The 12,871-nt window shown below is 41.7% G+C and overlaps 1 pseudogene; it reads left to right on the forward strand.

Annotated features, from left to right (window-relative positions):
- The window catches only part of LOC131231838 (uncharacterized), a 71,110-nt pseudogene that overhangs the window by 49,632 nt on the left and 8,607 nt on the right, over positions 1-12,871 (forward strand).

A 12,871-nucleotide genomic window follows, 5' to 3' on the forward strand; every position in this document is an offset into this window, starting at 1 on the left:
TTGTGATAGAGTTTTCCTCCTTAGTTCAGAGGAGATGTAGTGCGGATCGGATGTCACAAACCTTGGCATTACCGCGTTGCTCGACCAGTCGAGGGGACTGCTCGACTCAAAGTCCGGAGAGCTATTTGTTTTGAAATTTCGTGGGGCTCGACCAGTCGAGGGTCAGGTTCGACCTGTCAAGTGAGCCGCTCGACCAGTTGAGGGCCCAACTCGACTAGTCGAGAGTTACGCAAATTCAGTCCGGATTTGGTGCAGACTGCGTAAATTTGAGGCGGCTTCACAAGATGTGCGAAAGGGAGTTACTTAAACTATAAATAGGAGTCCCTAGGGCTTTTCTAGGGTATTGAGAAGGCTTTCTAAAGCAATTATGTTAAAGTATTTTCACGGCCAAGGTTAGAGAGAGAGAAAAAAAAAAGAGAGAGAGAGAGGAAGTTCGTGGAAGGGATGGTTCTGCTCGTAGAAGTGATCTACTTCGCAGTTGACATCTCAGTACTTCTACGTTCTCGTGATCGGTGAGATTTCTCTATTTTTCTTTTATTCTCTTATTATTCATTTGCTCTTGCGTGAGTGAAGAAGATTTGATCCAAGTTGTGTGTGCTTGTGATTGGTTGTAACGTTCTACTTCATAGTGAATTGTTGCTCTGGATGAGGTCCCGTGGTTTTTACCTCTTTGAAAGTTTCATTGCTTTATTATATCCTATAATTCTAATGTTTTGGGAGGTAAAATCCTAAGGTTTTTGTACAACGCTCCCAACAAAGTAGTATTAGAGAGTTCAAATTGGTTGAACAGAGTGGGATCAGATCTGAATTATAAAAGGTGGCTCATCAAGGATGATCAGTCTCAATGGTTCTAACTGGACCATATAAAAGGCTAAGATGGAGAACTTACTTTATTGCAAGGACTTGTATGCTCAAATTCTAGGCATATCAGCAAAGACAAAGGATATGTCATATGATGATTAGAAGAAGCTGGACTGGAAGACGGTGGGGTTTATTAGACAATGGCTGGACGATTCCGTATTTCATCATGTGTCTACGAAGACCTCAGCCGCTAGCATATGGCTGAAATTGTAAGGGTTGTATGAGAGGAAGACAGCTGGCAATATGATTTTTCTGATAAGACGACTTGTAAATCTCAAGTTCAAAGTGGTGGTTCGGTGGCTAAGCATATAAATGAGGTTAGCAACATATTGAACTAACTCTCCGCTATGAAGATGGTCTTGGACGATGAACTACAGGCTTTGCTATTGCTTAGCTCATTGCTCGACAATTAGGAGACATTGGTGGTGTCTCTAAGTAACTCCGTGCCAGACGAAAAGGTATCCATGGAACAAGTAACTAGTTGTCTCTTCAATGAGGAGACAAGGAGGAAGTCTCAGGGGTCTACTCAACAAGAGGCCCTTGTGACACAAGAACGGGGGAGAGGAAAGAATGGAAAGGGCGGTAAGGCCTGAGATAAATCAAGAGGTAAGTCGAGTACCAGGAAGGATGTTGAATGCTAAAATTGTAGCAAGAAGGGCCACTACAAGTATGAACGTCGTAAGAAGAAGAATGACAAGAAAGGATAAAGAAAGGAGAAAGAAGATGAATCAGACTCCACCGTGGTCGCTTCAGATGGTGACGTTGTAGTTATTCTTTCAGCAGATCATGATGTTTAACTCACGGCTAAAAGTCAAGACACTGACTAGGTGATAGATTCGGGAGCCTCGTTTTATACGACTTCACACAAGGATTTCTTTACAAGCAACAAATCAGGCGACTATGGGACCGTGAAGATGAAAAATTCAGGAATATCGAAGATCGTAGGAGTTCGTGATATTTGTGTGAAGACCAATGTGGGCTGCACATTGGTTCTTAGGAATGTGAGGCACATTCTAGACCTTCATCTCAACTTGATGTTGACGAAAAAGTTGGATGATGATGGCTATTAAAGTCGATTTGTTGATGGGCGTTGGAAGCTCATCAAGGGTTCATTAATCGCAGCTAAAGGGAAGAAGTGCTACACTCTTTACAAGGCAAGTATCAGTGCGTGCAAGGGTGGATTGAACGCAGTGGAAGATTCAGCCACTGGCATGTGGCACAGGCGTCTACGCCACTTGAGTGAAAAAGGACTTTAGCTACTAGCAAAAAAGCGGCTCCTTCCAGATGTAATAGGTATACCTCTTAAAACCTATATTGACTGTTTATCAGGGAAACAACATAGAGTTTTATTTATTAAATCTGTTTCTCATGTTAATAAAGTGCACGCATCAGATTGGTTTATTTTAATGTTTGTGGTCTAATGAGGACAAAAACCTTGGGTGGGGCATTATATTTTATTACTTTTATAGATAATGTATCTAGGAGGGTTTGGGTTTATGCTTTAAAATTCAAAGATGAGGTCTTTGTGTGTTTAAAATGTTTCATGTTATGGTTAAGAGAGATAGGTAGATTATTAAAGTGCATCCGCACTGACAATGGTGGTGAATACATTGGTGACTTCCACGAGTATTGTAAGTCCCTGGGTATACAGCATGAACAGACAGTTCCCAAGACTCCGTAGCATAATAGTGTGGTTGAGCGAATGAATCGCACCATTGTAGAGAGAATCAGATGCATGTTATCCCATGCAAAGTTACCCAAAATATTCTGAGGAGAAGCAATGCACATGGCAGTGTATTTGATAAACAGGTCTCCATTAGCCCCTTTGAATGGAGAAGTACCTGAGAAGGTGTGGACTGGACAAAATCCATCGTACAGTTATCTCAAGGTATTTGAATGCAAGGCATCCATTCACGTACCGAAGGACGAGAGGTCCAAGCTCGATACGAAGATCAGACAATGTGTGTTCTTACGGTACGGTGATGAAAAGTTCGGCTACAGATTATGGGATCCGACCGAGAAGAAGCTCGTAAGGAGCAAAAATGTGGTTTTCTTTGAAGATTAATGTATAGAAGATATTTATAAGCCAGAGAAGACCCAGCCTAGTTCAGGTGAGCTAGAGGACATGGATCCGGTTATTCCTCCCGTGGTGCTTGATGACGGAGGAGTACAACAAGGTGCAGAGGATGAGAGAGTTCGTACAGAAGATGGACTGAGGGAGCAGCTCCCACTTAATCCACCTGTTGAGTCACAGGTGAGGAGGTCATCTAGGGATAGACATCCGTCCAAAAGGTACTCGTCACATGAGTACTTATGCTCACTGATGGGGGAGAGCCATGAGTTTTTTCTAAGGCCCTAACCGACGAGCATAAGGGGGAGTGGTTGAAAGCTATGCAAGAGGAGATAGAATCCTTGCATAAGAACCACACCAATGATATGGTGAAATTGCCTAAGGGTAAGAAAGCTCTGAGCAACAAGTGGGTGTTCAGAAAGAAAAATGAGCAGAAGAATTCACAAACAAGGTTTAAGGCCAGACTTGTGGTGAAAGGGTTTGGTCAGAGGAAAGCTATATACTTCGAGGAGATATTTTCACTAGTAGTGAAGATGACATTCATATGGGTGTTGCTTGGGTTGGCGATAGCAGTTAGATGTTAAAACTGTCTTTCTCCATGGTGACCTAGAAGAAAAGATCTACATGCACCAACTAGAGGGGTTTAAAGTCAAGGGCAAAGAGCATATGGTGTGTAGGCTAAGAAAGAACTTGTATGGGCTAAAACAAGCTCCAAGGCAATGGTGTAAGAAGTTCAACTCGTTCATGTTAAAGCATGAATATGACAGAACGGAGTCGGATCACTGTGTGTTCACGCCCAAGTTCTCAGATGGTGATTTCTTAGTTCTGTTGTTATATGTTAATGATATGCTCATCATGGGTAAAGACATCAAGAAGATCGACATGCTGAAACAAGAGTTGGGCAAGTTGTTTGTGATGGAGAACTTGGGCCCAGCCAAACAGATCCTAAAAATGGAGATAACCCGTGACAGAAGCAGTAAAAAGTTTTGGTTGTCACAAGAGCGGTATATTAAGAAAATCCTAAGGTGGTTCAATATGAATGCAGCAAAGCCGGTCAGTACTCCACTAGATGGTCACTTCAAATTAAGCGACAAGCAGTATCCCAAGAAAAAGGCAGAGGTGGATGAGATAAAGTAGATATCCTACGCATTAGTGGTAGGAAGTTTGATGTATGTTATGGTGTGTACGCACTCAGACATAACATATACGGTTGGTGTTATCAGCCGGTATCTTGTCAATCCTGGTACAGAATATTGGGCAGCGGTGAAATGGATACTGCAGTATCTAAGTGGCTTTTCCAGGTTGAGTCTATGCTATGGTGATGTGTAACGCCCTGAAATTCGGGGGTCGAGCATAACTCAGCTCCCGAGTTCCAAAACATCACTTATGCAACATATGTAATGATGAATGTATGTTGACTGTATTAGTGCATAAAACATGGAATAGATTAAGCCAAAACACAGATATAATTCAGGGATAAGTGAATAAAGCAAGCGGAAGACTTATAGAAATATATGTGTACAAGTGTGAATCCCTGAAGTACATATACAAACCAGGTCGTACTGAAAGTGTTACTTAGCAAAATTACAAGTATCAAATTACATCATTTGAGTTCCCAAAAATAATCCCATAAACCCGCACATCAGACCGAGGCTCGCTAGAACCCGTCTGAAAACTGCATATAGGAGAAGGCAGCCTCATCATCATCCAGCTCCCGCTTTGCCTCAGAAGTCGCATCAACATCTGCAACATCAGAACCTAAGACAGAGTCTGGTGGGTGATTAACACCGCCCCAGAAACGTGGGAGTGAGTGATCAACTCAGTGGAACAATAAGGCACTGGTTAACATGTTATCAGTTCAATCAAACAGTAATGATAAAGCAGAACAATTAAATAAATCCTAAGTACTCTTGTTAATGCAAGAATGTATGCAATATGATGCGTGCCCTCACGCGTACACCCTCAGCGTCTTCATCTTACGTTACGCATGACATCGCCTCAAAGTGCGCCACATCTACAAAGCACATGCAAATGCGGTGCATGGATATGATTACCAAGTTGTTATTAGTCCATTTCACACAGCAGGATTGGGAAGCTAAGATACCTTCCTCATGTCACCATCCAAACAGTGATCCATACTAGGGTCGTCAATCCTAGACATCTCATACGATCATATATTTGAGGTCGTAGCAAAGGGCTCGTCACCAATCAATGCACGCCTTTCATGCCCTTACTACCACAGTTCGGCTCGTCACCTCCTTGCGGTATCCAGGTATGCTCGAGGTCACTACAAAGGGCTCGTCACCAATCAATGTAGGCCGACAACACGAATATAGTGTCCCATACCACCATAATCGGCTCACGAGTTTAGTTGCTCACTGGTCACTACGGGGAGGCTCGTCACCCCAGCGTAGGCCGACAGCTCGACCACGGTGTCCCATACCACCATGTCCGGCTCATGAGTCTTAGCGGATCAAGTACCATAGTTAATAGGATTTCACTGGTAAGTTCGGTACCCTAGATTCAAGCAATAGCGTCCATACATGGTGAACATACATCGGATAATCGGGTTACTTGACGAACTCGACTAGCACGAGCGCACGTTGAGTTGAGCGACATAGAGTGCGCAAACACTCCGCGTGGCCAAACCACTGCCGCCAACTCTAATACGGCTCGGGTTCGTCTAATACGTCCTACGTGGCGAAAGCAATCTCGACCATGAATATAGGGTCAATTACCGATTTCCTGGACTAAGGCATAGTCCCAAACACCTTACACTACTACAGATACTCATATGGAATGTAGAACAGTAATGGAACAACAACTCAAATCATAGTACATACGCATCTGAAGAATATCAACTTAACATAAATGTAAGCATAGGAAATGCTTGAATTTAAATAACATGGAATGTAACTTGCATAAAGGAAATCATGCGCATCAATAGGAGTATTGAGAATCACTTCTCAACGCCCGCAATCAGTGTAATAAGTTACACTTTAGATCATTCATGCATTTCTACAAACACTTAGCATACATGGAACAACATACATGACGTATGTTGAAATACATGCATTTAGACAATTCCTTTTACCAAGGAGTTGTCATACATGCATCTAGCATACATACATGACAAATAATCATGGCAAACATAAGTGCATATTTTATACGTATACGGTACTTTATAAATACACATAGAATACACAAATCTCAATATAGTACATGCATATTAGGAAAGCAACGTAAACACAACATTTAACATGTGAAATCTCGTCCATAACAAGAATAAATCACTAACTGGCGTTGAAAGCCTTGAAAACCATAACCTATACGCTTAAAGTCCGCACCTTAAGCGAAGAAAGAACCACCGAACTGATTTAGACGAGTTGTCTTCGTCAACGGCGATGGAATACCCTAAGACAAAGATAGAAATGAGATACAACAACACCAAAACTAATCTAAGCTCTAACACAGGTTAGGGTTAGGTTAACTTACCCCAAAAGAACTCAGAACCGTCAGAAGAACGATTCAAAGTGAAGGTTCAAAGATGAAGCAAAACAAGGAAGAATCCAAGATGATTCACCAACTTATCTCTCTCACTTTCTCTCTCTTTTCCACTCTCTTTCCAAGCTAGGGTTAGAGAAAAATTCGTATGGAAAAGAGGGCTAGGGTTTAAGGACTATAAATGGGCCTATTCTTGATGAAAATAACCCTAGGGACAAGGTATACTTAGGTCATAACCAAAGCATGCCTTTCTCGATCCAACGAAGCACTTCTGGTGGGCCTATAACCACAAATGGTCGGACTTAAGCTCATTGACCATAGATCTAGGTCAAGCTGAGTTTTCATACCGACCGGTTTTTCAGATCAGCCGTGGCGGACCACACTCAATTCAACGGTCACGGAATCTCGATCAGGTCCACAAGCACTAGGATATGCCTAGGCCAACTATCCTGATCAGAGGGTGAAATTGGGTCAGAATCCAACGGTCAGATAGCTTAAAATCATCGCGCAAGCGACACGACTCAGATTTCATAAAAACTTAATAAATTCCAACCGTTCTCACACTCTTCACTCCGAACTCAATCAAATCGACCCAGAACATCAGATGGACTTGATTTTCAAGGAGATGGTCAAGCCCAACTCGGTGGCCGCAACAGCCTAAGATCATCACTATCGGACTTTCGACACGCGGTCCAGGTCCGATCTAGATCTTCCAAAAATTCTCCAGAACAACTGGCTTTAGCGATGGATCCCAGATTTCAGAGTAACGTAGCGCTAACTAATCTACACGTTTAGAGCCATGCAGATACAATTTAAAGTGATTGATGTGAATTTCACAAGCAATCGAGTATAGCGCTAATTACCCCGAAAACAACTACTTAAGGAAAGATTAGCACAAAAATTCCAAGGTCGTTACATGATGGAAAACCTGTGTTAGAAAGCTACACAGATGTAAATATGGCAGGTGACATAGACTCCAGGAAGTCTATATCGGGGTTCATGTTCACGTTTGTCGAGGGAGCGGTCTCTTGGCAGAGTAAGGTATAGAAGGTCGTAGCATTATTGACGACAGAGGCTGAGTACATTGCAGTCACAGAGACATGTAAAGAGATATTTTGGATGAAGAAGTTCTTACAGGAACTTAGCCTGAAGCAGGAGCAGCACGTGGTCTATTGCGATGGTCAAAATGCTATACACTTGAGCAAGAATCCAAGTCAGCACTCTCGAAGCACATAAAGATTCGGTATCACTAGATCAGTGATACTTTGGAACACAAGGTGTTACAACTTTAGAAGGTCCACACAGACGATAATGGGTCAGACATGATGACCAAAGCATTGCTCAAGGGCAAGTTTGAGGTTTGTAGAAACCTGGCTGGTTTGAAGAAGGCGAATTCCTCCTGAGTCGGAAAGGGGGAGATTTGATGGAGTTTTCCTCCTCAGTTTAGAAGAGATGTAGTGCGGATCGGATGCCACAAACCTTAGCATTACCGCGTTGCTCGATCAGTTGAGGGCACTACTCGACCGGTCGAGTGAGTCGCTTCACCAATCGAGCGGTGCTCGACTAAAAGTCTAGCGAGCTATTTGTTTTGGAATTCCCTGGGGCTAGACCAGTCAAGAGTCGGGCTCGACCGGTCGAGTGGGCCACTCGACCAGTTGAAGGCCCAGCTCGACTAGTCGAGAGTTATACAGATTCAGTCTGGATTTGGTGCAAACTGCGTAAATTTGAGGCGATTTCGCAAGATGTGCGAAAGAGAGTTACCTAAACTATAAATAGGGGTCCCTAGGGCTTTTCTAGGGTATTGAGAAGGCTTTCTAAAGCTATTGTGCTAAGGTGTTTTCACAGCTAAGGTGAGAGAGAGAGAGAGAGAGAGAAAAGAGAGAGGAACTTGTGAAAGGGAGGGTTCTGCTCGTAGAGGTGATCTACTTCGCAGTCGACGTCTCAGCACTGCTACGTCCTCGTGATCGGTAAGATCTCTCCGTTTTTCTTTTATCTCTTATTATTCATCCGCTCCTGCGTGAGTGAAGAAGATTTGGTCCAAGTGGTGTGTGCTTGTGATCGGTTGTAACGTTCTACTTCTTAGCGAATTGTTGCTCTAGACGAGGTCCCGTGATTGTGTCATGTGGTTTATGCTTTGATTTATTTTATTGTTTTATTATATCCAATAATTCTGATATTTTAGGAGGCGAGATCCTAAGGTTTTTGTGCAATGCTCCCAACAGTTTGTTAGAAATCGAACTTGAGAGGAGGGGCATGTTGTGTGAATTAATTAGCCCATTTAGCATTCGAATTCATGGGGTGGGGGACATGTATGAAGCCAATTGACAGTTGAGAGCCTGCTTGAGAGAGAATCCAAAATATGAAAATGGAGAACCTTTATGAAATCATGAGAAAATGAGAAATTGTGGAATCAAACAGTGATATTGTTGTTTGGTTATAATTGTTGCTTTTCAGTGAAAATATTAAAAGGTCAAAGTTGAACAACGAAAGTTATCTCAGATATCTCTTATATCAATAGAAATATACATTTAATATGTTTTTCTTTGAAGGCCAGTTTGAAATCTTGGATTTCAAGAGAATGAAAAAGAAAATGCAATGAATTTACACAGTTAGAGGAAGATAACAGATTCGAAAAGGCATGTTCTGTTTGATTTGAAAAATAAAAATAAAAATAAAAAAATAATGTGAAATCTCATGTTCATTAAACAATTATTATTTTAATTTTTAATATATAAAATAATAATATGTAAAAAAGCCTAATAATGACTTTGCATATATAATCCATCTTTATTTGCAAATCAAATAGCGAAAAAATGTCCAAACAAGTTGAAGTATTTTCTTTTGCCATCAACTACATGATTTCAAATAAGATTTTAATTTTTTACTCATTTTTTGAGAAAAATCTATAAATAAAAAAAAATTTCAATTTTTCCCATGAGAAAATTTCTATTCCTCTTCCATAGTCCACCTAAACCAACCAGCCAAGAAAGATTGCTGACCATCCACACTCAACGCAAACATGGGCCCATCTAAGTAGTTGATTGGATCTTTGACTTGGGTTATATACATTGAGGGGCCCACCTGATGTACGGCTAGAATGTCCCATCCAGTCTCCCTGTTGGTATTAAATTAAAATTCTTACATTTTCCTGTTGGATGAAGCAGGAATTCAACCACATGTTACCATCTACCACTTGGATCTCCCTCAAATACTTGAAGATGAATATGGAGGATGGCTAAGCCCAAAAATAGTGTAAGTTGAATAGTTTTTTATTGATTACTATGCCTACACGTGCAAACATGGCACATGCGTGCAACATCCGATCTATCCATTAGGTGGCCAGCCTCACGTAGATTAACAGGAACAAAAGACACACCACTACGCTTATCAGGTTGACCACATGATCATGTCAAATATGGACTGTTGGTAAGCCTTTTTTGGTGGGGCCCACCTGATGCACGGCTTGGATATCTCAGACTTGTGCCATGCTGGCACTAGGAAGAACACTAACAGTTATTTGGCTTTGATTTAATTCAGGGAGGATTTCAAGGCATATGCAGATGCGTGCTTTAGAGAATTTGGTGATAGGGTGGCCCACTGGACCACTCTCAATGAACCCAACATCAATGCAGTTGGAGCCTACGACAATGCACTGTTCGCGCCTGGGCGATGCTCCGATTCCTTCGGCATCAATTGCACGGCTGGAAACTCTACTGTGGAGCCGTATATCGCGGGCCACCATGCCTTGCTGGCACATGCATCAGCTGCCACGTTGTACAGAGAAAAATATCAGGTGAGTTCTTTGATCATCTAGACTTCAAAGAAAAATATCAAGTTCTTTGTGTTGTTGCTTAGGGTGGTTAAGATCGTATGGTAATATATGCGTGGTTTGGCATGGTGGGTCATTGGAAATGGGCCAACATGATGGATGGTACTGATCGATGTTTTAGACTCACCAAATCCAGTACAATGATTTGCACCTTAATACTGCGAAACGTGCATGAGCTGGACCAGATGATCATGGGTCCCATTTAAATCTTCAGTGTTGTTTTCGGAAACAGATTGGCTACAGACCCTGACACTAGCCAATGGCTAGTGGTCGGTGCTCTGTGGGCCCCACCATGATGTAAGTGTTTCATCCATGCCGTCCACCCATTCTTTTAGATCATTTTATGGCATGAGCCCAAAAATGAGCTTGATCCAAATCTCAAGTGGACCGTACGGTGTTGATTGAACGCCCACCATTAAAAACTTCCTGGGGGCCGCAAAAGTTTTGGATCAAGCTGATATATATTTTTTCCCTTCATACAAGTCTATATGACACAATCAACAGGTTAGATGTCAAATAACCATTACAGTAGGCCCTAGGAGGTTTTTAATGGTGGACAGTTAATCACTACTGTTTTCCCATGGTGTGGTCCACCTGATATTTATATCTGCCTTATTTTTGGGATCAATCCCTAAAATTATCTTTCAAAATGGATGGACGGCGTGGATAAAACACATACATCATGGTCTGGTCCACATATCACTGACCACTAGCCACCTGGCTGGTGGCAGCGTCACTAGCCAAACCACGTCCGTTGTTTTCGGCCCGACATTTAGCCTGAGACTAGCCCGTGGGACTGAAGTCATGGGACTAAAGTTATAGGTTTGAAAAAAAAAAAGAGGCTTGCATGCCGATGCGTCTCATGTGGGTGCCAGATTATTGGTTGACATGCATGGAGGACTTTGTGGATGAGATCTACTGCGTCCATCAGGTGCGTCACCTTGTATTTGAACTGAGGCCCAAAAAATCAGGCTGCTTCAAAACTTAGGTGGGCCACACCATTCCACATTAAAATCGTCCAAATTGTGTTTGGGGTTCACCGTAGTGTTTATATGCCATCCAATGAGCTCATCTGACAGGCCAGGATGAATGGATTTCAAAGATCAGGTCATTTCAAGACTCATGTGGGCTCCCCATGTGAATTTATATTTACAGGCATGATTTTTACACCTTCCCTTGTAGTGTGGCCCACCTAAGTCTTGGATTATACCCAATGTCAGATCATGGCAACATTCAGGCTTGTTTTATAGAAACTATGGAAAAGAAAACAATTTCCTCCCTTTCAAAAACCAAAAATCAGGTGGGATAAACCAATAACCCTTTTTAACTTTGCTACGCATGGAGGGACGTGATTAGGTCGATCACTGTCTTCCTCATGAAATAAATACTTCGAATCCATAAAGCACTCTACGGAAGAAAATACTTTGAATCCACGAGCTCTCTACTTTGAATATGTGGAGTTCTCTAAACTACTACTCACAGAACTCACCCAAAATCATATATATGTGTGTGTGTGTGTGTGTGTGTGTGTGTGTGTGTGTGTAAAAAACTCATCCCAACTTGCGAGATACAACTGATTTAAGGTTATAATGGTCCGGATCATTTCCACCTCCGATCGGGCTTTCTCTAGTCCATCTTTCCAATGAAAGTGTCTGTTTAAAATTATATGATTATTTGACTATTGACGTTTTAACATTTTCATAAAAAACAGTACTCATGATCATCAAACAATGAAAGAATTACTGAATTCTACATTTTTTATTCATTCCTTAAATATTCCATTAAATGTATGTAACTTATATCAACCAAAAAGCTAAAAGGAGAGTTGCAATCTAATACGAATTATTCATAATTATATGAGTGGGCCAACATATGATCAAAGTAGCTTAAAGGAGTGCAACTTGGGTTAGACCCTGACCATATAGGGGCACACCTTAATGTATGAATTGTATATCCACACCATTCATCTGTGTTAGCAGCTCATTGTAGGCCATGGTCCCAAAAATGAAGGAGATATATATTTCGGGTGGATCACACCACAGGAAACAATGGTTAATGACCATTGAAAATCTTTTGTGGGCCACAAAAGTTTTAGATCAAGCTAATATTTGTTTTTCCCTTACATCCAGATCCGTATGGCCTTATCAATAGGTTGGATGGGAAATAAACATTACAGTGAACACTAGGAAGCTTTTAATGGTGGGAGTTCAATGATCATTGTTTCTGCGGTGTGGTATACCTGAAACGTGGGTCCTACGATCAGGATCTCACCCAAGCTGTGCTTAGCTTAAAGACGACTGACCCACTATGGACTGCAGTGGGTCCAATGTATATATCTATGATTAAATGATGGCACCCATTCAAATAAGGCCCTGCAAAAATCTAGTACAATCATTTTGCATGCCCTTAATTTCATGGCTGTGATTATCCAATCATGCATATTTACGGGCTATGTTCAACCTATTGTAGGCCCCACATAAGAATTTGTACCACAATCTATGAAAAACACCATCATGGCCACCGGCTCATAAATTACTGAGATTCCAAAGTGGTGGGCCACCCATGCAGATCCATCAGCACAACGTGGCCTAAATGGTTGTTTCTTC

This window comes from Magnolia sinica, chromosome 17 (assembly GCF_029962835.1).
Source record: "Magnolia sinica isolate HGM2019 chromosome 17, MsV1, whole genome shotgun sequence".
Lineage (NCBI taxonomy): Eukaryota > Viridiplantae > Streptophyta > Magnoliopsida > Magnoliales > Magnoliaceae > Magnolia > Magnolia sinica.